Here is a 22116-nt window from a genome sequence, read left to right as displayed (position 1 = left end):
TTTGTCTTCTGGCTGCCTCTCCCTAGTGGACCCGTCTCCCACGAAAATCTGTTCATTTTTATGCAATGCATTGGTTCTCTCTTTGTATCACTTCTTCTCCCCCCCAACCGCACCCTCAGGGCTGTATTTCTACAACCAGAAGGAGACTCAAGGAGACATGCTGAACTAAAATTGTTCTGACACCTACGATAAGAACTTGCTTCCTCGTTTTCAAGCTGAGTTCTCACCCCTGCTAAACTATGAATACAAGGAAGGACATGAAAATATTATTGGCTGAGAGAATATTCTCCAGGCTGTTACAGGATGGAGATGAAGTGACAGGACCTGGGGAAGTTTGTGAAGTCGGTGATATTTGAGCTGTTCCTTGAAGAATATATGCAAATTCGATAGACAGATCTTAGAAAAATGTGATGTTTCCAGCAAGAGAACAATGTGACCAACAACACGGTGTTAGAAAAACACTGTGTGTGGAGAAGAATAAATAATCTGATGTGAATGAAGTGTTAGGGTCGTGAGTGAGAAATGATAGGAAGTAATGAGATAAGGATGGAAATGCATCACTACGATCCCATCTGGGAGGGACTGGAACGTCCTCATAAGGACTTAGACGATTGTGCAGGCAGCGCAACGTTTTGAGCTCTGAAGCGAAGTTCTCCAAAGGGATTCGTGCATTCATTCAATCGAGGATTGCTTTAGATGACCTCTGAGGTTCCCTCCAACTTTCAGATCCTTTGATTCTAAGATCAGACCTGTGGCTTTCGACAGCAGCTCTGAGCATTAGGAGGGAATGATGGCAGTGATTTGAGACTGGAATGGGGAGAGCTCTCGGGGGCCACCTGGAGAGTTAGTGGGGTAATAAGAACCTGAATTAAAAGGAATGCAGTGTGAGAATGAAAGAGAAAGGGATCCTGGGACGGTTTCAAACGAGCATTTATGGAGATGGGTACCCACTTAGAAGTGATAGGGGGAGAAAAAGGAAAAAACGTGATTGCAAGGTTTGGAACATTATCTTATAAGTTGTGGTCTCATAACTTCCTGCGTCAATGTTACCTAAGGTTCTTTTAAAAATAGTAACTTCCCAAGCCTCACTCTAGGCCATCAGAATCTCCATGAAGTAAATTTGGAGAAAGGAATAGAAGAGATCAGCTCAATTTTTAGATATGTAAAATTTGAGTTGGCTGAATGACATCGACAACATGAAGATATCTGGCAGAGTTTGTTTTTTTTGCATATGAATATTTAATTGTTCCAGCACCATTTATTGTGCCTCCTTTAATGCAAAGCCTTTGAGCCTTTATCACAAACCAATTGCATATATGTGTGAGTCTACCACTGGACCCTCTGGTATGTTCCATTGATCCATTTTTTATCATCATGTCAATACCACACTTCATAAAATCCTCCAACCTTATTATTCTCTTTCAAAGTTATCTTAGTTCTTCTGGGTCCTCTAAATTTCCAGATACATTTTAGAATCAGTTTTTCAATTTCTACCAAAAAAAAACACCCCAGTGAGATTTTGATTAGGATTTCATTAAATCTATAGATCAATAAGGCAGAATTGACATCTTAACAACATTGGGTCTTCTGATCCATGAACACAATATATCGCTCCATTTGTTTAGTTATTTAATCTCTCTCCACAATGTTTCATGGTTTTCATGGTACAGATCTTGCACGTCTTTTGTCAGATTTGTCCGTTTAAGCATTTTGTTTTTTGATGCTGTTGTAGATGCTGTTTTTTAAATTTCAATTTCCAGTTATCAGTTGCAAGTATATAGAAATGCAATTAATTTTCGTGTATTGATCTTATATCCCACGACCTTGCCAAACCCACTTACTGGTGAATAATAATAATTATTATTATTCCTTCTAGTGGCTTTTTGTGATTTCAAAGGATTCTCTACATAGATGATCACGTCACCTGCAGATGTACTTAGAAAACATTTGTTGAATGAATGAATGGTTCTGCAGTTCCAACCAGACTTAGAAACTCGAATTTGAAAGAGTGAAAATAGATAACATTTCCAAAGTAGACCACGTAGTATGAATAAGGAAGGGAAAGAGAAAGACGAGGAGCTGAAGGCTGAATGTTAGCACAGGAGACCGATGCAGGGGTTCCAGACACACGGGATTTTCCAGCATTTTTCATTCACTTCCAGGGCATTGTTTCTATCTTTGCTTCTGCCCCTGAGTAAATGGGACTCCCATGATCCCTCTGTAAAGCCACACTTCTATACACCGACAAAAACAGGCAGCGCGCCTTAACACGCTATTAACCAGGGATATGCTTTTGGATTGCAAGGAACTGCAGAGGAAATAAACTAGAAATGAGTATCTCAGTAGGAAGATTTGAAAAAATGAGAATATATGTGGGGAAAAATAATTGATGTTTGAACACCATTTTCCAACAGGTTTGTGGCTCTCTTGTAAAGAAAAATACAGTTATGATCTAAAAACTCATCAGACTCTCCATACTTTCTTGTTATACTGCTGCATGCGTGTGCATGTATGTGTGTATTAGTTCAATGGGCATCCACCAAAGAGAACTCTATAATTAGAAGGATGCTATTCTTACTGCAGGTATTTCTAAAGGGAGCAGAAGTAACAGCAGTGTTGCTTGTAAAGAAATAGCGAGCAGAAGTAGAATCGAATGCATGATTCAGCCCCATGGAGTCTCTGAGCCGCAGGAAGGAAAGAACCATCTATGAGTCAACGCAGATGGCGGAGCAGCAGATACTCCAAGAGGCTCCCCGCAGTAGATCAGCCTGTAAACTCAAGTTCTTTCTGCAGATTTGTCTGTGTTTCTCTTGTGAAAGAAAATGACCCTGTAGCTAAAATGTAGATTCACAATGCAGGAAAAACAACATCTGGAGCCTTAGCCGGAAGCAAAGCAGGCCCAGGCAATGGCATGGTGTCCAGTGGGGACCAACCATGAGATCCGCTGAGTGGCCCTGCGTGCTACCACCAACAGCATATGTTTGCACGCTAAGGAACATCGGTCTCATTTAGAATAAATTTGCATCCATCAAAGTCAAACAGCGAGCACATGTTCTGTTGTGTATAAATGGCCCTTAGGATGTCAGGGGAACTTGAACCACATTCCTACTCAACAGCCAAGTTCTCATGGAGGAGAAAATGCAGATACGGCGAAGGCTGAGCTGGGAGTCACGTGTTCCTTTGACGCCTGGAGCGGTCCTGTGATTTATGCAGAGTCTCGCTTCTGAGAGGGGTTCTGGAAGGTGGGGGAGAGGGGGGGTGAGAGGAGGTGGAGTAGGGAAGGTCAGGCCCTCCTTCGCAGGAAGAACAGGTGTGGAGCACCTGGATGGGCTTGCAGCTTTGCCATCACTTCTGTGGAGCCAGTCCCTTCACTCCTACGAGTCTTGTGGAAGCTTCGATTACATGAGCTTTAAGCCACTTGAAGCTGCTAAGCTCTGTGGCTCCTGGTGTGGCATCGATGAGAATGAACCCTCTCATTTTAACAAGTTAGAGAGAGCCAGGCTCACCCCTGAATGAGCCAGCCTCCCTCCAGGACACCTGATCACATTTCAAGGGGCCAGTGAAGGGATCCTTTGGAGATTGGGGGCCGGAAAACCGAGAATGACCATCGGGCATCCCCTCCCCACACACAGGCAGGAGAAGTAGAATTTCCCCTGTTTCTGATGGCTGGGCGGTATTCTCTGGGCCCCATCCATGGTGTCCCAGGGGGCTGCTTTGGGGGTTTCCGTGGGGTGGATGTCCCCACCCAGGCCAGGCCCTCCCGCCCTGCTGCCTTCCCAGGTCTCAGTGTCCCCTCCCTGGCAGCTCTCATTTTTCTGCCGTCAAAGCATTATGGCCCCCACTGGCCTTCTCTCCCCTCACTCTAGATAACAGAAGTAGCCATTGTAAGCAGGGAGAGGACAGACCCTAGAACGGTGTGTGCTCGGAGGCTGCCAAGGCGGTGAGGAAGAGCTGGGAGTGACGCCCGAGGAAACGGCACCAACTCACATGACACAGGCTGTGTGACACCATCTGTTACGGGCTGAATCCTGTCCCCAAAATTCACATATTGAAGCCCCACCCCCAGGACCTCACACTGTGATTATATTTGGAGACAGGGCCTTTGAAGAAGTAATTAAGTTAAGATGAGGTCCTCGTCCCATATGACTGGGGTCCTTGTAAGAAGAGATCAGGGCACAGACACACAGAGGGACGACCACATGAGGACGTAGGGAGGAGACGGCCGTCTCCACACGAAGGAGAGAGGCCTCAGGAGGAACCAGCCCTGTCCACACCTGGATCTCAATGTCCAGCCTCCAGAACTGGGAGGAGATAAACGTCGGCTGTGGAAGCCCTGGCCTATGGTGCTCTGTCACGACGGCCTGAGTTGACAGGTGCGCCATCCTCGGGTGCTCAGAAACTCCACCGCAGCCTTTCATTTTCCCGGTGGCCCTGTGGTCACCCCCGGATGACGGAGGTGTGACGGCACGTTAGAGAAGCCTGCTGTGCCCGGGAGCTGGGGGCTCGGGGAGACCTGTGTCATTCTGAGTAGACACCGGTGGACGAATGAGGGAGGAGACCCCTAAAGCCCTGCTCGGAGGCCATTGTATTTTATCTCGTGAACGGTGACTTACCCTCCACGTCATCGTGTGAGACATTTTTGTCGGGCCTTATACATCCAGGCCCAGGGTATACACCTCTTCCAGCAATGGTGTGTGACTGCTGCCATCTAGGTCACCTCCCCACCCAACACTCTGTCCTCACGCTCCCCCATCCCAACAGTAAGGCCTTCCTCTCCTAACTGGGGTGCCCCCATCCCGTCATCCTTCATCCCAGCTCCCTGGGGATTTTCCCTTCCTGTTACAGTTGCTGTGGTTTGAATGTTGGTGTTCCCCAAATTGTCGTGTTGGAGCCTGACCCCCAATGTTTTGGTGTTAGGAGGTGGGGCCTTTGGGAGGTGATTAGGTCATGAGGGTGGAGCCCTCGTGATGCGATTTCTGTCCTTATAGAAGAGACGCCAGAGAGCTCCCTCGTCCCTTCCACCGTATGGGGACACAATGAGAAGACAGGTCTGTGAACCAGGAAGCGGGCCCTCACCAGACTCTGAATCTGCCAGAGCCGCCATCTGGGACTTCCAGCTCCAGAACTGTGAGAAGTAAATGTCCGCTGTTTAAGTCCCAGTCTATGGCATCTGTGACAGCAACATGAATGGACTAAGGCAACAACCCAGACCTTTTAACGTATGCACTTGTTTGTGCATACACTATGTGCATGTTAGCTCGCTTGTTTAGTGCATATTTCCCACTAGAATCGAAGCCCCAAGACAGTGGAACCATGACTTACTAGTCACCCGTGTGCCCGGCACCTGGCTCAACGCCCACCATTCAGTAGACGTGCAATAATTACGCGTCGGATGATTGCGTGAGTAAATCACAGCTGTATGAAAAAGCCAGTGGCCTGAGAGTCCACACGTCGAAGTTAAAACTTACCAACTTGGGAACGCTTCTCCCAGACAGAGAAAGAAGCCCCTGGGGAAACACTTCCTGGAGATGCCTTCGGGTGGGGCTCCGGCTTCAGTTTCTGAAAACAGCTGCCTTGCCCGTCCGCCGCTCCACAGCCTAGAGCTCAGCCTCCACTTTCACACCCACAATTAGTGAGATTCATATTCCAGAAGAAAGCTAGACTGTTCATTTGTGTTAACTCGGCACCCGGGACCCATCAGCTCACTGAGAGCAAGCAGAGCTATCTTTCGTCTTTTCAAAATGGGCCCTCGGTTGCCATCTACGGAATAATCTTAAACCTTCGGGACCCGAGCCTCAGCATCTTGTTTAAAAACACAGAACTTTTACAAAAATCTTTGTTCCAAACTAGATATGTAGAAATACAATGCCACTTTAACACTGAAATTTTAAAAGTTATGTGCACATATCTATATAAGTGGGTTTCCATTTGACTCAAGGATAACTATTTTAACCAAAAGTATCTCACTTCGGAGCATACAAGTCAGGGCCTTGTGTTTCCGCGTTTATGCGTGCAATCATTTGGCTCTGCATAAATACCATGTATTGTTTCTTTTTTATAACTTCCATTTTGAAGTGCCACATATGACAAAGTTCAATGAAAGTGATAATTCGCAGCATGATCTGTCTTCTCTTCCCTAATTGCATATGATTCCCAAGGAAATTTTACTAAAAGTCTTCGATATTCACCCGAGTTGCCCTCTCCTCAAGCGTTCTCCACCTTTCGTATTCCTTTCAATCTACCAAACTCAGCACACCTCTTCCGAGATCACTAATTCGTCTGCCCAGCGAGTGGGGATGCTTTCTCTGCTGAAAATAATTGCCTTGTCCACACTGTGAAGCTAATGAGCTGGCCGCTTTTTCTGAAGTAGCCAAACTGAACTCTCCTCTCAGAAATTAGATTTTTATCAAGCTGTAATTGAAATTTTAAAAAGGAAGAAAGAAAAGAAGGAAAGAAGGAGAGAAAAAAAACTTCCCCAAAGTCCTGAAGTGAAGCTGCTGGATTTACAGCAAATGCAGTTGCACATGTTCAACATCTGAGAAGAGAATGTAGCTCTGCTGTTGCAATCACACAACAGACAAATGAGTGTTTCTCCTGTATATTTTTACCAGCAACTTATAAAGTCATTTGTGCAGCAACAGGACCGGCGCCTTCTGCCTGGGGGGCCGGCTCGCCTCATCAGCGGGCACTCAGCCCAGCGGGAGGTGAGACCAGGCAAGAAGGTCTGAGGGAGGGGAGGACAGACAAGGGGAACAGAGCAGTCACCGCTTCCGATCCTTCTGGAATGAGCTGACCATTAGGACCACCCGCCAATCTAACACGTCCAGAGACATGGATTAAAATTGGCTAAAACTCTCAAATCAGATCAAAGGAGCCGGCAGAAGGGTAACTCTACGTGGGTGCCAGGGAGGAATTTAAATTCCCTCGAAACACACACACATGCATGCACGCACACACACACATCTCCTCAGATTTCCCATAATGACACCTTGGAAGGGTATTTGCCTAAAAGTGATTACAACCAAGCCACGGAGACTGAAGCATTCGGCAATCACTGCCGAGCAGGATGGGCATCACTTTGCATCAGTCGGTGTGAGGAATCTTTTGCATAATGTGAATCACCGTCTAATTGTGAGTCTGATAGCACCTGCCGTCGTCAGTATGCTCAAAGCTCCCCCCAGCCACTGGGGAGGCCAGGAAATGAAATTATGCAGAACCGAGCTTCGGTCCATCAGGAAAGGAAGAGAAAACTGCCCCGTGTGAAACCAAAGTGGCCTTGAGGATAAAGGAGTAGAAAGTCCTGGTGGGTTAGCACACAGTGTAAGCCACGGACATGAGATGCACCAGAAAAGCATCGCGTCCACCCACAGATGCAGAAGCTCCAGAGAAACCACCACATACTGCAGGACACGGCCCAACTGGAAAACCCAGGCATTCGTCCCCTGCAGACCGGGGTCTGCCACCTCCTGTCTTATAAACCTGAGCAGGTTTCCCTTACCTCGCCTTGGTATCGAGAGAGCCAGGATTCAATGACAGCCTGTAAATTATCTAAAACGAAGCTTGGACAGTTGATCCTCAACAAACATTACTTACAATCCTTTGCCTTTGTGAAAATGAAGTCCACTTGTGAACATACTAGTCAGAGGATCAAAAGTAGGTTCTCAGCTCATCTTTTAATTGAGCAAACTCCAGTGTCCTTGACATTCCTCCTTCCCACCTCCTCTCCCGTTTGGGACGCCCGCTACTTCCAGCATTTCAACCTCTGCCAAGATCAGCCACGTCAAGGGCAAAGGAGTTGACCATTGCTGGGCTCTGATTTGAGATCAGAAAGACTTGTCTGCAAGGAAATCTGGTCTTCGTTTTGGTCCGTTACAGAGACAGTATCTTTCGGGCACAAGGACATTTCTGTGGATTAGTCGTTATTTTCAGGAAACCACTAAGAGGCAAACAAATTTACTGGAAGGAGAAGCAACGTCATGAATGACCTGCCACCACCCTCTCACCATGAGAATGTGCTGATGGGAGCTTGGGTCCTGGGCTGGGAGCAAGGTTTGTGGCCATCCCCAGTGGTTCCTACTGAGTCCTGCACCCCAGGACGTGCCCAGGTGGGGGGCTTCAGTGGGTGGTATGAGACCCCTGGGTACCTCGACAAGGGCGTGTTTCCATGAGGTTGTGATGATGACGTGTCCATGCAGGTGCATCAGTCGTAACAAATGTACCATCTAGCGGGGGATGCTGACGGTGGGGGAGTCTGTGCGTGTGGGGTCAGGGGGCATGTGAGAAGTCTCTGTACCTTTCTCTCAATTTTACTGTGAACTTAAAACTGCTCTAAAAAGTAAAGTCTATAAAAAAATCTTTTAATTAATCTAGCTATATCTTTAGGCTTAATTGTTGGGGAAAGGGAGCTAAAATATGATGAGTTAGCCACGTATAGTCAAAGTAAAACTAAATTCTTCCTCTTTCTTATCGCCGGGGAAGAAGGATTTGAGTACTCTCTTGGACTTTAACTCCTTAGTACTGAAGAATGGACTCAATAGAAAACTTACCCTGTTTTGAAGTCTGCCAGCACGCGGAGGGTTTTGGATTTTTGGGTTTTTTTAATCTGAAAACCTCAGTGAACACGGCTGTCTTCATTCAGACCCAGAAACAAGGTTATTGTTTTTTGCTTTTTCTCCCATCAGACCCTCATGGCCATTCTGGTTTTCACAGGAAGGAAAAGAAAAGTCGGGGGGAAGCAGGCCCTGCATCGTCGACAATGGCTCCCCTGCAAGAAGTGGGGGAACAAGTGACAGCGACCCCACAACCTTATCAACGCCGACTCCCCTGACCTCTAGTCCCACAGCCACTATCGGCCCACTTCTCAGACTAGCGCACGTTTCTCGAACCAAAACATAGAGCAGACGCAACACAATAACCCCGCCCCAAAAATTTATTCACGCTCATTCACGTTTCTTCTCTCTGTGCTGTCACAACTGAACATCACGAGTACCGTGGGGTAATGCTGGTGGCGGTTTAGTCCTAGCAATAGCAACCATCATGGTAAGGAATACATATGCGTACTCACTATGGCCAGTCACCATGGACACCGAATGCTCACAGTCGCCTGCGTATTCGCTACCACTAATAATAATAATTGTTGGATAATAGATGGGGTATAAAGAAATCGTGCAACTTAACCAAGCAGGGAAGTCATCACTCAAATTCTGAGCTAACTTGAGTCAAGACCCTGAACCCCCATACCCCATGCTCCTCCTGGGCTCGCTGAAGGAGAAGCCATATTACTGTGCAGATTTCTAGCTAACCGTCTGGGATGACTGGGCAAGATTTGTAGATCTTCAGATCAAGCATACGTGCTACACTTTTACAATTTCATGGAGACGTGCTAAAGAGCAGAACGGTGCCCTGTGACGTGTTGGCGTAGGAGCTCCCACACCAACTCTGTTTGTGTGTATTCAGGCAGCTTCGGCTGCTAGAACAAAATGCCGCAGACCGAGGGGCTTAAACAAGAAGAACTTACAGTCTCAGAGTTCTGGAGGCTGGAAGTCCAAGATCAAGGTCCTGGAGGGCTGGTGTCTGGCGGGGGGTTCTCTTCCTGGTTTGCAGACGGCCACTCTCTCCCTGTGTCCTCCCGTGGTGAGAGAGCTCTGTGGGGTCTCTTATCAAGACTCTAGCCCTACCAGATCAGGACCCACCTTATGACCTCACTAACCTTAATGACTTCCTTGAATGCCCCATCTCCAAATACGGCCACGCTGGGGGTTAGGTCTTCAACAGAGGAATTTGGTCAGAACACAAATATTCAATCCATAACAGCATATTGCCCATGTAATCTTGGGCAGGAAATATAATGCCTCTAGCATTCATCTGAGGTGCCACTGTGTCCTCTGCCTGCTTCATAGGGCTTCTATGAGGATCGAATGAAATATATATGAAGATGTTTGCAAACTATTAGAAACTGTACAACACCCACTAAACAAGAATGAAAGGAAAAACGTCAGCTAGATACACAATGTGAGGCGTGGATACCACACTGGACAGAATCCTTTATTAGTCAACGGTTTTCTCCCCTTCTCCTTTAGAAGAAAAAAGCCAATAGCTATAGAAGAGAAATCATATTTCTTAAAAATCCGGGGTCACAGCGTGAATCCTCCTGCTCAATTTCCCACATTTCCTTCCAGACAATGAAGAACGAGGCCAGACTCTCATTAAAATTCTAACAGTAAAAACAAAGTTCACCAGGTTAAGGGCGGCCTGAACTGCTTCAGAAGGAGTCTCAGAACCAGACAGAGACGAGAGGGAGATCTGCGTAATGAGGACGCACGCTAATCCCAGGCCTCCTGCCTCAGCATCTACTGACACCCGCTTACACTTAGCCCGGCAGTGTTACTGCGTCAGGTAAGCGTCGTACTAAAGAGAAATCACCAGAAAGACTTTTGAGAGCAGTCCGTGTGAACAAACATCACCTTTTCTTTTTGGACTGTGGCTGTTTCTCAAACGTCTCCTTATCCATCCTAAGAGTTCCTCCCATCACCATCTTCATTGTGCATTTGGAATCTATCCCGCCTGACTCACTCACGGGGTCCACGTTCCCCTCTGCAGAAAATGATTGACAGATCACAGGAGAGCAAGGAAACAGTCATCCTAAACTGGATCCCAGGAACTAGGGATGAGAGCGTCATTCCGTCAGCCCAATAAAGCGGAACGGACGGCGTCAAGTCAGCAGAAGCCCGTGCCGTGTGCCTCGTCTGCCCCCTGAGACGTGAGGGACGGGCCTGTGTTATATTGTTGTCCTCCTGCAGAAAAACTCAGAGAAAGGGTGTGGTGGTTGTTCTCTTTACTAACACAGAACGCAGGTTTTCCCCTTAAAGAACATCACTGAACTAAGACCCTGAAAATAGTCATGCGTCCCACTCACTCTCATATTTTTCAAATTTAATACTTTTCACTAGAAAGCTAAAGAATTTGGGCTACGTTTATTTTTTTCTATTCATGCTAATTTAATTGTATGCAAAAGAAAGAAGCTAGGCCCCCTGTGGAAGCTCTGCCCGCCACACAGAATATCGTATACTGAAAGTGTTGGCCGCAGAGGGCATGTGCCCATCATCCTGGCACCACCAAAGGACCAGCGTCCTGGGCCCCGATTTCACTCAGGTTCTCAGCTCAGGGTGAGCTAGGGGCATCCTCCCAAAGGGGGATGGGGACAGCGCCCAGGAGCTGCTGCTTTCTGAATGGGCCACATCCGAGTCATTCGACAGGACAGTCCTTGTCCAGAATGCCTCCCCTCAGGAGTCGAGGGAGAAGAAGACAAACCAGGAGTTATGGCATCTTCTGTGCTGGTTTAATTCCCACCTCTCAGCTGCTAGGTGGATGTTTTCCTGTTCCCCTTGACAGAGTTTATAATAAATTATAATAAATAAGTTTATAATAAATTTGTTAACCTTAAAAAACCACTGAGGGCCCCAGGATGACTTTTGACACTGACTTGACTCCTTTCTTCTCTCCCCCGGAAATCTCCCATCCTGGGGGTGAGGGGTCATCTGCACCCCTCCCGACGTGGCCTCCCAGCCGTGCACCTGGCAGGCGGGTCCCCATAGATCACTCCTGGGGATGCAGGCCTGGAAGGCGCCTTGCAAAGCCCCGAGGGGGGAAAGGATTCCAGAAGGGAAGTCACCAGACCCCTCACACCTCACCCCGGGATGCTCGCCTGTGGTGCCACATGGCCAACGCTGTTTAAGGAAAAGAAGTTGGGAAAGAGAGGAGGGAGAGGAGAAACCCATGTGTCATTCCAGACAGACAGTTTCCTAATTCCTCAAAATGCTCTGAAATTCCCAAATATTCAAAATGGACATTTCAAATGATCAAGCCCACTGGCTGTCTCCGTGTCCGATTAACCAGGTTCTGACCCTCCCGCCACGTGAGGGCGGCTCCTGGAGGAACATGCTGGAGACACAGCTGTTGCACCAAGAAGCGTGTTCTGCACGGGGCCTGACAACAGAGGATTGAAAGTCACCCCCACCTGCCTCAAACAGCAGTCCTGGGACCCCAAAACCCTCGGTCATCACCAGAAATAATATTTCCATGCAACTTTTTTAAAAATCAAAATTCATGCCGAAAAGTCCACAATGAACAAAAAATCGAAACTTTAAATAAAGACAGGATCCGACAGGGCTGCGCTGGGCCACACCAAAGCCCGAGGCAAAAGGACAGATGTGGCCCCTTTTGTATGTGTTCACAGATTTTTTGAATGGTTAGTTTTTTTCCAGAACTTAAGGTAGTTGGAAAATATTGAAAAATTGAAAAGTAGGTGAGTTCAATCTCGCAGCATTATTTTAACTTTTTGTTTTATTTACATTGAAAACAGAACTTACTATAATTTTACTTTCCAGACATGAATGGACGCAAACTTGTCAATAATATTTTCAAAATGCACTTCTCAGTTGATCTCGTTTCCAGCGGAGAGAATGGCCACGTTTGGTGATTTCTCTGGACCAAGTTACAGTCTGAATTTTTTATATTAACTTCAATTGACTAAAATATCTTTTACAGAATATCACTGTGACTTGTATTGTTAAAAAATTCTCAAGGCCACTTCCGTGCACTTCTATGCACCACTTGGCAAGCCATGCCGTGGTAGGCGTCCCACATATAAAGTAGAGGAAGATGGCACGGATGTTAGCTCAGGGCCAGTCTTCCTCAGCAAAAAGAGGAGGATTGGCAGCAGGTGTTAGCTCAGGGCTAATCTTCCTCAAAAAAAAAAAAATGATTTCAGAGCAGAGACACTGGCTGCTGCTTGAAAAATCAGATGTATTCATGCAGGATGACTTATTTTTAGTTAAAAATTCAAAATCTGAAGACAGTTTAATTTTGCCTTTCTCCATTTCAAATGTGAAATGAAGGCATTTATAATCTCATAAATTTCGATTTGATATCCACTTTTCCCACAATAATTGATACCCTCATCTGATGAATCATACATTCCAGTTTCTTAAATGCAGAAAGAATATTCATATCTTCTGCTACAATTTTAAAGTCATCAAACCTACTTCCAAAGTCACTCTCTCCCGTTTGTTGTAATTCACAATTCTCATTGAAAACGAGGAGAGGAAAGAAGTCAATTTTGGAGACCTTATTGGTGACGTGGCTGCCATCACAACCAAGAACATCCAATGATAACAAATTCCTCTTTGGATATAAATAAAATATTTAAATTTAAAATACTTCCATGAGTTTTAATACTTTTTTAATTTTCAATATTTTTTCACTTCCTTTAATGTTTTGGAAAAAAATTAACCAAAAAAAAAATGCTGAAAATGTACACAGGAGCGACATTCTTCCTACTGCCTCGGGCTCCAGTGTGGCACTGCCAGCGATAGTCAGTGATGCTCACAGGCCCTCAGTTCTGGACGGAGCGTCTGTGAGCCGGGTTTCTGCACCAGCCCCTCGCTCTTTCTGCAGCCCGTGCTCAGTGGCTCGATAGTTAGGGTCTGTTCATACTCCCTTCGTCCTCTCCCTCTCTGTCTCTGATTTCCCCCTGCCGTCCTCAGTCTCAAAGCATGAAGGAGAGTGAGGAGGAGGGCAGCGGATGCATGCTCCCCTTGGTTTCCTTTTGGTCCCGTCTTGGACCTTGCTCTTCTCGAAGAACACCCCTCTCCTCTGCTCTGGGGCCTGGGCAAGCCGTTTAATACTCTGCGCCCTCGTTTCCCCATCATTAAAACAATAAAATCTGCTTCATAAGTTTGCTATGAGGGTGAAATGAGCACACACACACACGCACACTTCAAACAGTTCTTGGCAGCTGGCCTGGTGGTGTAGTGGTTAAGTTTGCACGCTCCGCTTTGGCAGCCCAGGGTTCATGGGTTCAGATCCTGGGCGTGGACCTACACATGGCTTATCAAGCCCTGCTGTAGTGGAGTCCCACGTACAAGATGGAAAAAGATGGGTACAGATGTCAGCTCAGGACCAGTCTTCGTCACCAAAAAAAACCAGTCTTAGCACATGGCGAATCCTGTGTGAATACTGCTACTACAATTCTAGGTAAAGCTGTAGGCAGGAAGCTGCCCTCTGGCTTAACCCGCCTGTCAGCCCCACACGCTTATCACGGCTGAGATGTGACATCACCTCCTTACCAGCTGACCAGCCAGCTCATTGCCGCTTCATGGAGGCCGCCAGCAGACAGGACACGCCCAGGCCAGAGGCAGAGGGCTTCGCTGCTCATAGTGGCACACAGCACGCAGCTGTTCCCGGTGCCCAGAGCCCCATGGGGGTGACACATTGGGCCTGAGTCACAGCTGGGAAACCCGAGCTGGGGAATCTGCTGCTTTTACAGCAAGAAGTGAGCTGTTTCCTGTGAGGGGAGGTGTCCTTGCCTCATCTCCTAAGGTGACTGGCTGTGTGACCAACCCTGACAAATGGCCTGGGAGAAAGGGTGGTCAGGGCCCTGAAAGCCTGGCACACCCAGCAAGGCACGTGCAAGCACGAGAGGCCCCAGAGGTCTCCCTGCCTGCACCGTTCACTCCCTTTCTGTTCCACGCCTGTTGGCCTCTACTGTCCTCAGGCACCAAGGGCTCTCACACAATGTAAGATGCTCCCAGGGATGTCTAGAGCTTATGCTAATCTGACTCTCCCCACAATGATGCAGACTTACCGTATTATCCCTCCTGGATGTAAGCTATGTGCTTTTCACATCCTAAGGAATGAAGCTCTAATAGTGTAATTTTACGTCCCATGACCCCCAAGTCAACGAGAATGCTCCCTGGCACATTCCTCACATCCGATCCTATATTCTAGACAATGAAGGAAAAGGGCGCTCAGTGACCCGGGGAGGCTTTGCTGTCGGAAGGGCTGGAAAGAGCATTCGCTGAAGCTGCTGTACGAGTTCCCTAGGGCTGCCATGACAGACCCCACAAATTTATGGCTTCAAACACCAGACATTGATCCTCTCACAGTTCTGGAGCCACAAGCCCTAAACCCAGGCGTCTGCAGGGCTGGTTCCTTCTGGGGGCTCCAGGTGCCCCTTGGCTTGTAGATGCATCTCTCGCATCTCTGCTCCGTCTTCCCGTGGCTTCTCCTCTGTGTCTCTGTGTCCGTCCTTTTCTGTCTCTGTTAAGGGCACCTGTCACCACATTCAAAGCCCCCTTAATCCAGGATGGTCACGTCTTGAGATCCTCACATTAGTTATATCCGCAAGGGCCGTTCTTCCAAATGAGTCCGCATTCCGAGGTTCCAGACGGATGTCTCTTTTGGGGGACATCATTCACCCCGCTGCAGCCGACAGCCACGTTTGGGAGCCTGGGGGAGGCCCCAACCCTGACGTGACCCAGCAGAGGCCCTCGTTCTCCTCCTCCCTCCACCAGCGAGCCGTGCAGGGACCCCACAAATGGGGGTCAAGAGGCACACCCGCGGATAGGACCCCTGCCGGCTGCGGGCCACACCTCAGAAGAGGCCTGAGCCAGAGGGAGGCCCTGTGATGCAAACCACCAGGTCAGCAGACCGTGCCAGGCCCCCCTCAGCTTTCTCCTGGCAAGAGCCAGGGGGCTGTCTCAGGTCTCTGCACAGACGGCCTCATTCCTCCTGGGGTCGCCCGACAGCACCAGGCAGAGACGATGTGTGGCCAGCCAACATCCAGTTCAGCCACGTGTGTAGGGTCAGTACGAGAAGATGCTGCGAAGTGATTACCCAGAGGGAATGCTCAGCTTGTTTTCGGGAATGAAGTTAGCTGTTTTGTTGCTGTGGTTTTTAAAGGGGTCACAGGGCCCCCCCACGCAGTCCCAACCTGCTGCCCGCTCCTCAGGCGCCCCCGCCAGACCCCGGGGACAGCGGCCAGCACTGTCTGCATTTGTGGGCGGGGGGCTCTCCCCTCCGGAGCACAGATTCTCCACTGTCGGCTGCAGCGAGCCAGGCACTCGAGCATGTCTCTTTCTCATGCCAAATCGGCCAGCAGCCAGGCCCCTGCTGAGGTCTGCGGTGCTGGGGGCAAGCAAGGGCACCCCTGCAACTCCTACAGCCCCTCTGCTTCAGCGGGGTGTCCTCGCCTCCGTTACTTTCTCTCTCAGTAGGAACATCCGGTTCTGAATCTCAGGCCCACACCTGGGGGAGCCCCTGCCCCCAGAGTGACCGGTGATGCCCGCGTTCCAGGGAGGATGCCTTTGCGTGGAGAAGAATGCTAAGCCTCTTGTTAGCCGCCATCGCTAACACGTGCAGCACGCGGCAGCTGGCCTCCAAGAGCACGCAGGAGAGCTCGGGGCTGGAAAGAGCGTTAAGTTCTAGTTAAAGCCCGCGTGTGGAGGGTTAACATCAACAGTCTCCCTTCCGAGTTAGGGAGTAGATAGATAGGTCCACGCTGGGCAGAATCGGCATGCCGCTTTAGACAGCCGTGGCGTCTCCTTCTGGGGCAGTTTGGGGCAATCCCCGTGTAATTATAAATGACCACAGGAAGAGCAATTAAGCTGGGCTGACGACTCCACAGATTCTTAAAGACAAATTGCCTGGGAAATGACTGAGGTGTGATGACACCACTCAGGTAACAAGGGGTGCTGTGCATGCTGCCCTCACACTGGGCATTCCAGTCGGGCAGCAGGTCACGGACAGAAAGAGCTTAATGACACTGCCAGGAGCTGAATCAATGGCAAAGTTGGTGAACTGGACAGGGTGGGGTTAAGACCAGAGATGAGAAACTCAGCCCGTCTGGGAGCCAGGTGACCCTGGGCAAGGCCATTACTGCTTGGTGCCTCGATTTCCTCATCTGGAAGACGGAGCTGCACACAGTGGTGCCCGTGGGCAGGTGTGTTGGAAGCATTAAGTACGGGGACGTGTGCGTGTGCTCGGGGTCCTGCTGGCACAGAGTACGCGCCAGCGGGATGTTTGCTGTTTCTCTCACAGGAGCTCTGAGGAACATTTGGCAAAGTCCTCGTGCCTTGGATTGTGTCCCCAAAAAGGATCTATTCAAGCGCTAACTCTCGGTTCCTGGGAACGTGACCCTATTTGGAAACAGGGCCTTTGCAGATGCAATCATCTCAGATGAGGTCACGCTGGGGCGAGGTGGCCCTTAGTCCAAGGTGACGGGAGCCCTCATCAGGGGAACTTCGTGCCAAGACACGCACTCAGCGGAGAAGCCCGTGTGACACAGTCAGAAATTGGAGCGATGTGTCCCCAAGCCAAGGAGCACCACGGTTGTTGCACCGCGGGTAGCGGGAAGAAAGGCCAGAACAGGTCCTCCCCAGAAGCTTCTGGAAGGAGCCAGCCCTGCCGACACCTCGATTCAGGACTTCCAGGCTCCAGAACTGGAAGAGACTAAACTTTTGAGGTCTAAGCCATCAGTATGTGCTAATTTGTTACGGCAGCTCCAGGAAACCAACCAAAGGGACACAGAGCAGTCAGGAAAGCGTTTTGGAAAAAGCAGGCTCTGAATGAAGGGGAAGGAGGGAAGATGGCAGAGGTTTGGAATGGCCACTGGACGGCTTTGGCTGAGGGTCATTGCTGCATGGATTGGTGTCGTTAGTGAACCAGGCTGAACTGGATTACAGAAGACTGAGGGGAGTGTGTGTGTGTGCGTACACTCATGCCTGTGTGTCCCACACCTATACAAGGCCATCGATCACACATTCCCCACTGGGTTATAAGCACTCGGTCCAGGAGTGTGTTGCCCATTTCCTCGTCACTTCAACAGCCAGCACAGCGCTATTCAGCAGTGTGGCTACAGAGGAGTCAGGGAGGGGAAGAGGGGACAGCCGTCTGAGGGTCCAAACGTTGCCTGGTGGTGGTGCAGAAGCCCTGAAGACAACGCAGACGTGGGAGGGCGTGTGGCTGCTGTGCCAGCTGCCGAGAGGAGCACAGCGGACTCAGCAGCAACAAGAATGACGCTGTCCCCTGCCCCAGGGGGGACAGAATTGCCCGAGCCTGCCGGTGGCATTTTAATTTAAGGGAGAATATACTAGCTTAGGTAAACCACTCCATAAACTAGTAGTTTAGGTCTGAAGTGGTGCTGTGGTCTGAATGTTGCATCCCGGCATTCGTGTGTTGAATCCTAACCCCCAGAGTGATGGTGTCAGGAGGTGGGGCCTTCAGGAGATGAAAGGTCATGAGGGTGGAGCCCCCGTGAATGGATTCATGTCCTTATAAAAGAAACACCGAGAGCACCCTCATCCCCTCCACCAGGTGAGGACACGGTGAGAAGATGCCATCTATGAACCAGGGAGCGGGTCCTCACCAGACACTGAAGCTGCTCAGGCCTTGATCTTGGACCTCCAGCCTCCAGAGCTGTGGGAAGTAAATGTCCGTTGTTTAAGGCCCCATCTGAGGTGTTCTCTTCAGCAGCCCAAATGCACTAAAACAAAAGGCCTCAGAGATTCTTGGGTTCTAGAGCTCCTGTGAGGAAAGGATGAGAAGGAGAGAGAGAAAATAAGGAAGCATTCAAGGCCAATGCATGTACCACCTAGGAAATATTCCTCCTCAAGCGTTGGACGTGCATATGCCCAAGCTCCTTTGAAAGCCCTGTCCAACAGAGCTTTCTGCAGAGGCAGAAGTGGTCCAATTTGTGCACCCCCGTGGAGAAGCACTAGAAACGTGTGGCCGTGAAGCTCCTGAAATGTGGCTAGTGGGACTGAAGAACTGAAGTCTTAATTTTATCTAACTTTCGTTGAAGGCCTTCGACTGATTAGGTGAGACCCATCCACATTAGGGAGGACCATCTGCTTTACTCAAAGGTCACTGATTTAAATGTTCCTCTCATCCAGGAGCTCCCTTCTAAACACACCCAGGAGAAGGTATGACCAAATATCTAGGCACTGAGGCCCAGCCAAGTTGACACATAAAATTAACCATCGCATGGGGCATTCTTCAAGTCAGCGGCAGGGAAGAAAAGGCAGAGGAAGGGAGGGAGGCAAGGCTCCAGAGGGAGAGAGGCCTTGGCAATACGCAGACCTTGTTCAGAGCCTTTTCCAAAGAAATCAAGCACAGACGATGCTGCTGAGACCAAGGGGACTGGGCGTGAGTTCCCAAAGCACATCCTTACCTGTGCTGGGTACCATGCTGGCATCGAGAGGATATCTATACTGTCTAAAGATGTGGAGCGAGTGGTGCCAGGCTGAAACGACCTTTCACGAGAACAGCATTAAAATAATTCCATACAGAAAAAAAATAGAAAAAAACAGATAATGACGCAGATGTGCCAAGCCCTGGATATTTGTTGAGATCTGGTCTGGTCTAAGAGGATGTGTGACACTCCTCCCTCTGCTTTGCATCTATCTGAAAATTTACATCATACGTTTTCCGAAGGTGACTTGCAGAAGTGTGATGTGGACAGTGTGCGGGAGAGGACACCTCATTGAGCATAAGTCTATTTGCTAAACCGGCACGATCTCAGCAATATCTTCCTGGCTTCTCTCCATGGTCTTTTTTCTTCTCAAATTCATGACTGAAAATAAGACTGCTTTCTATCTCTTACCACATAAAAGCAATCGGATTTGGAATTATGTTAATGCAGTTTACCCGAGTTGGAGGGAGCACATTCGCAAGCTCCCACTGTGAGCGTATTTCTAAATATTAGTAAAACATTAGGCGGCAACAGAATGCCTGTGGAGGGTTTGCAAGTGTGTTAATGGCCGGCTTGTGCACAACTGGCCGGTTTGGCTTAAAGAGGTTCCAGGGTTATTTTATTCTCAATTTCTATTTTATTCAGAACTCCAAGGAAAACAGCAATCGCATGTAAATCCTGGAACGCTTCACGGTTTTGCTGAATTCACCATTATTTTGGCAATCTTAAAGGGAAAACAGCAATCCTCCAATTTCACGTGGCGGCGTGAACACAGCCGATATTTCCCCCTAAGAACAAACGTGAAATGTTGAATGTTTCTAAACGGCATGAACACAAACGAGGTTGGCAGTTAGGGACCCGCACACTTTCCACAAACTCCTAATTTATTTATGCAGGTTTTTAAATGTCTTCTAATGCTCTAAAAGGAAAAAAAAAAGATTTTCGTTCTTTAAAATTAAAGGCTTTCCTCAGTAATAAATTTTCACTTTAGAACTCAGTGGGGTTTCTCTTGAAGAGAAATGAAACAGTTTTGTTTTTTTATCTTCCTGCAAGGAAGATTTCCCAGGCTGTCTGCAAGCAATAATTAAAGCAGTCAAAACCCCAGAGCGGAAAAAAAAAATACATATCCCAGTTTTCCAGAGAAAGCCAACTTTCACAAAGTCGGGGGTTATCCCGATGTGATGGGCATGGCCAGATGTGTGGGCTCTATCTGCAGCTGGAAGAAAAATGAAAATTCTAGCCCAAAGCTGTCCAAGCAACGACATGAGAAATGTTGTTATGACTGTGGAGGTAACATGGAAAGAGCCAGACAGGGGTCTCTGTGCCACTCTGCGAGGCTGGGGGCTATCCTGCTATCTGGAGCCACATCTGAGCCCCCAACCCCTTTCTTTGTTGGCATAGGGAGTAGTAAACCCAAATAGGTACAAATCGCTTACAATGTTGCCGCAATAAAGCTCTCAGAGCTGCGTGTTCAAGTAGTCTTGCAAATCCATGCAAGCATTGAATGCAACCTGAGGGCTGCTCCCCCAGCCAGCCACCTGCCACTGCAGGACCAACCGTGTACTGACGTGTGGGAGGATCTGAGGAGAGAACGAGCTGGGGCCTATTTGTTAACAGAAATTAACTTCAACCCACTGAAAAGTGGATTCTGGGGTGTAACTTCTAGTCAATTCCTCACTATTTAAAACGGTCTGAAGTCCATTCTTTCTGCAGGTAAAACACACGCCTAAACCAAGCAGGTTTGGGATTTCGTGGAGTCACTGGAAGAAAGTTTAACAACCAGAGTTAGAAAATGGAATTGGAGAGAGTCAAGTCTTTCTCTTTCGAACGAATTCCTCCAGTGTGACGGATTTGCGAAACGTTGATCGTTTTTCATCAAACCAATTTTCGTAACAGGAAAACTATATTTAATGCCCAACTGCAAATGTCGTCGAGATATCATGAAATATTTATGCATAATTGGTAGCCTCTGGCAGTGAACAAAATGCACGTGCTCGCTTTCCCAAAGACTCCGAAAGGAGGGAGTAAAGCACCAGGCTGCACCGTGGTGGCCGTCCTTGCAACGTAAGTCAGGGAAACCAGAACTTTCTTTCCGGGTAAGACTCGGACGTCTGTGCCAGGAGGCCCATCCACCCAACAGACACAGATGTGCCAGCACATTAGGCTAAGAAGCGGACACAGAGTAACGTGGCTTTTGAAGCAAAGCCATGATGTGCTGATGGCTTTCGCAAGCCACGCCTGTCACACAACGAGCTATCCTTTTAAAAATACCACAATGCCATACACAGGTCATTCGAACCTGCACGGGACATTAAAATTACCCATGAATCATTGGGCACGTTAAATGGATTGCATCTCATAATCATCTAACTAGCAATGAAACACTCCCGTAAGCGACCTGGGTGGGTCTTACAGAGAGTTATTAAATATAATGACCGTGCCCAGGAGAAATAAGAGCCGCCAGAATGCGTGTTGGCTGGTGGTCATCAGAGACACATCCAGTCCTTTCTGGAGCGAGGGCCAGTCCATCCGTTGGGGCCGCCAGCGGACCAGAGCCCAGGGAAAGAGAGGTTGCAGAAATGGGATGCTGGCTGCAAATCACAGTGGTGCCTCAGCTCCTGTTCCATAAATTTTGAGTAAATAAAAATAAAATGTAAAGTCCTACTCACACTTTTATGGACTCCTAAGAGCCTTCTTTTTTATGGTTTTGCTTCCGTCGGTGTGTATGCGTGTGAGAGAGAGAGAGACTGAAGTGTGTGAGACAAAGATTAATAGCCCTCGGGAAGATCAAGGCCCGGCTGGTAGCCCGCCTTTGCCGAGCTGCCCACATCACTCATCTAAAACACCTTCTAATAGTCTGATTGAATGGGAGGGTGACTTTTACGGTGTGAGTTAAATGGAAATTAGGGTGATTTTTGAAACTCTGACATATGGCGCTGCTGATGACTTTTCCCAACAAATTTTTCATGTGGTCATAATCTAAATTTAAATAAGAGTCTCAGGGGACAGCGAGGGTGTGAACACTCGATGCCCCTCAGACCTCCTCCGAGGACCATAAAAACCAAATTTCCTAAAGTCAAAGGAAA

This window comes from Equus asinus, chromosome 29 (assembly GCF_041296235.1).
Source record: "Equus asinus isolate D_3611 breed Donkey chromosome 29, EquAss-T2T_v2, whole genome shotgun sequence".
Taxonomy (NCBI): Eukaryota; Metazoa; Chordata; class Mammalia; order Perissodactyla; family Equidae; genus Equus; species Equus asinus.
Note: the sequence above shows the minus strand (reverse complement) of the source record.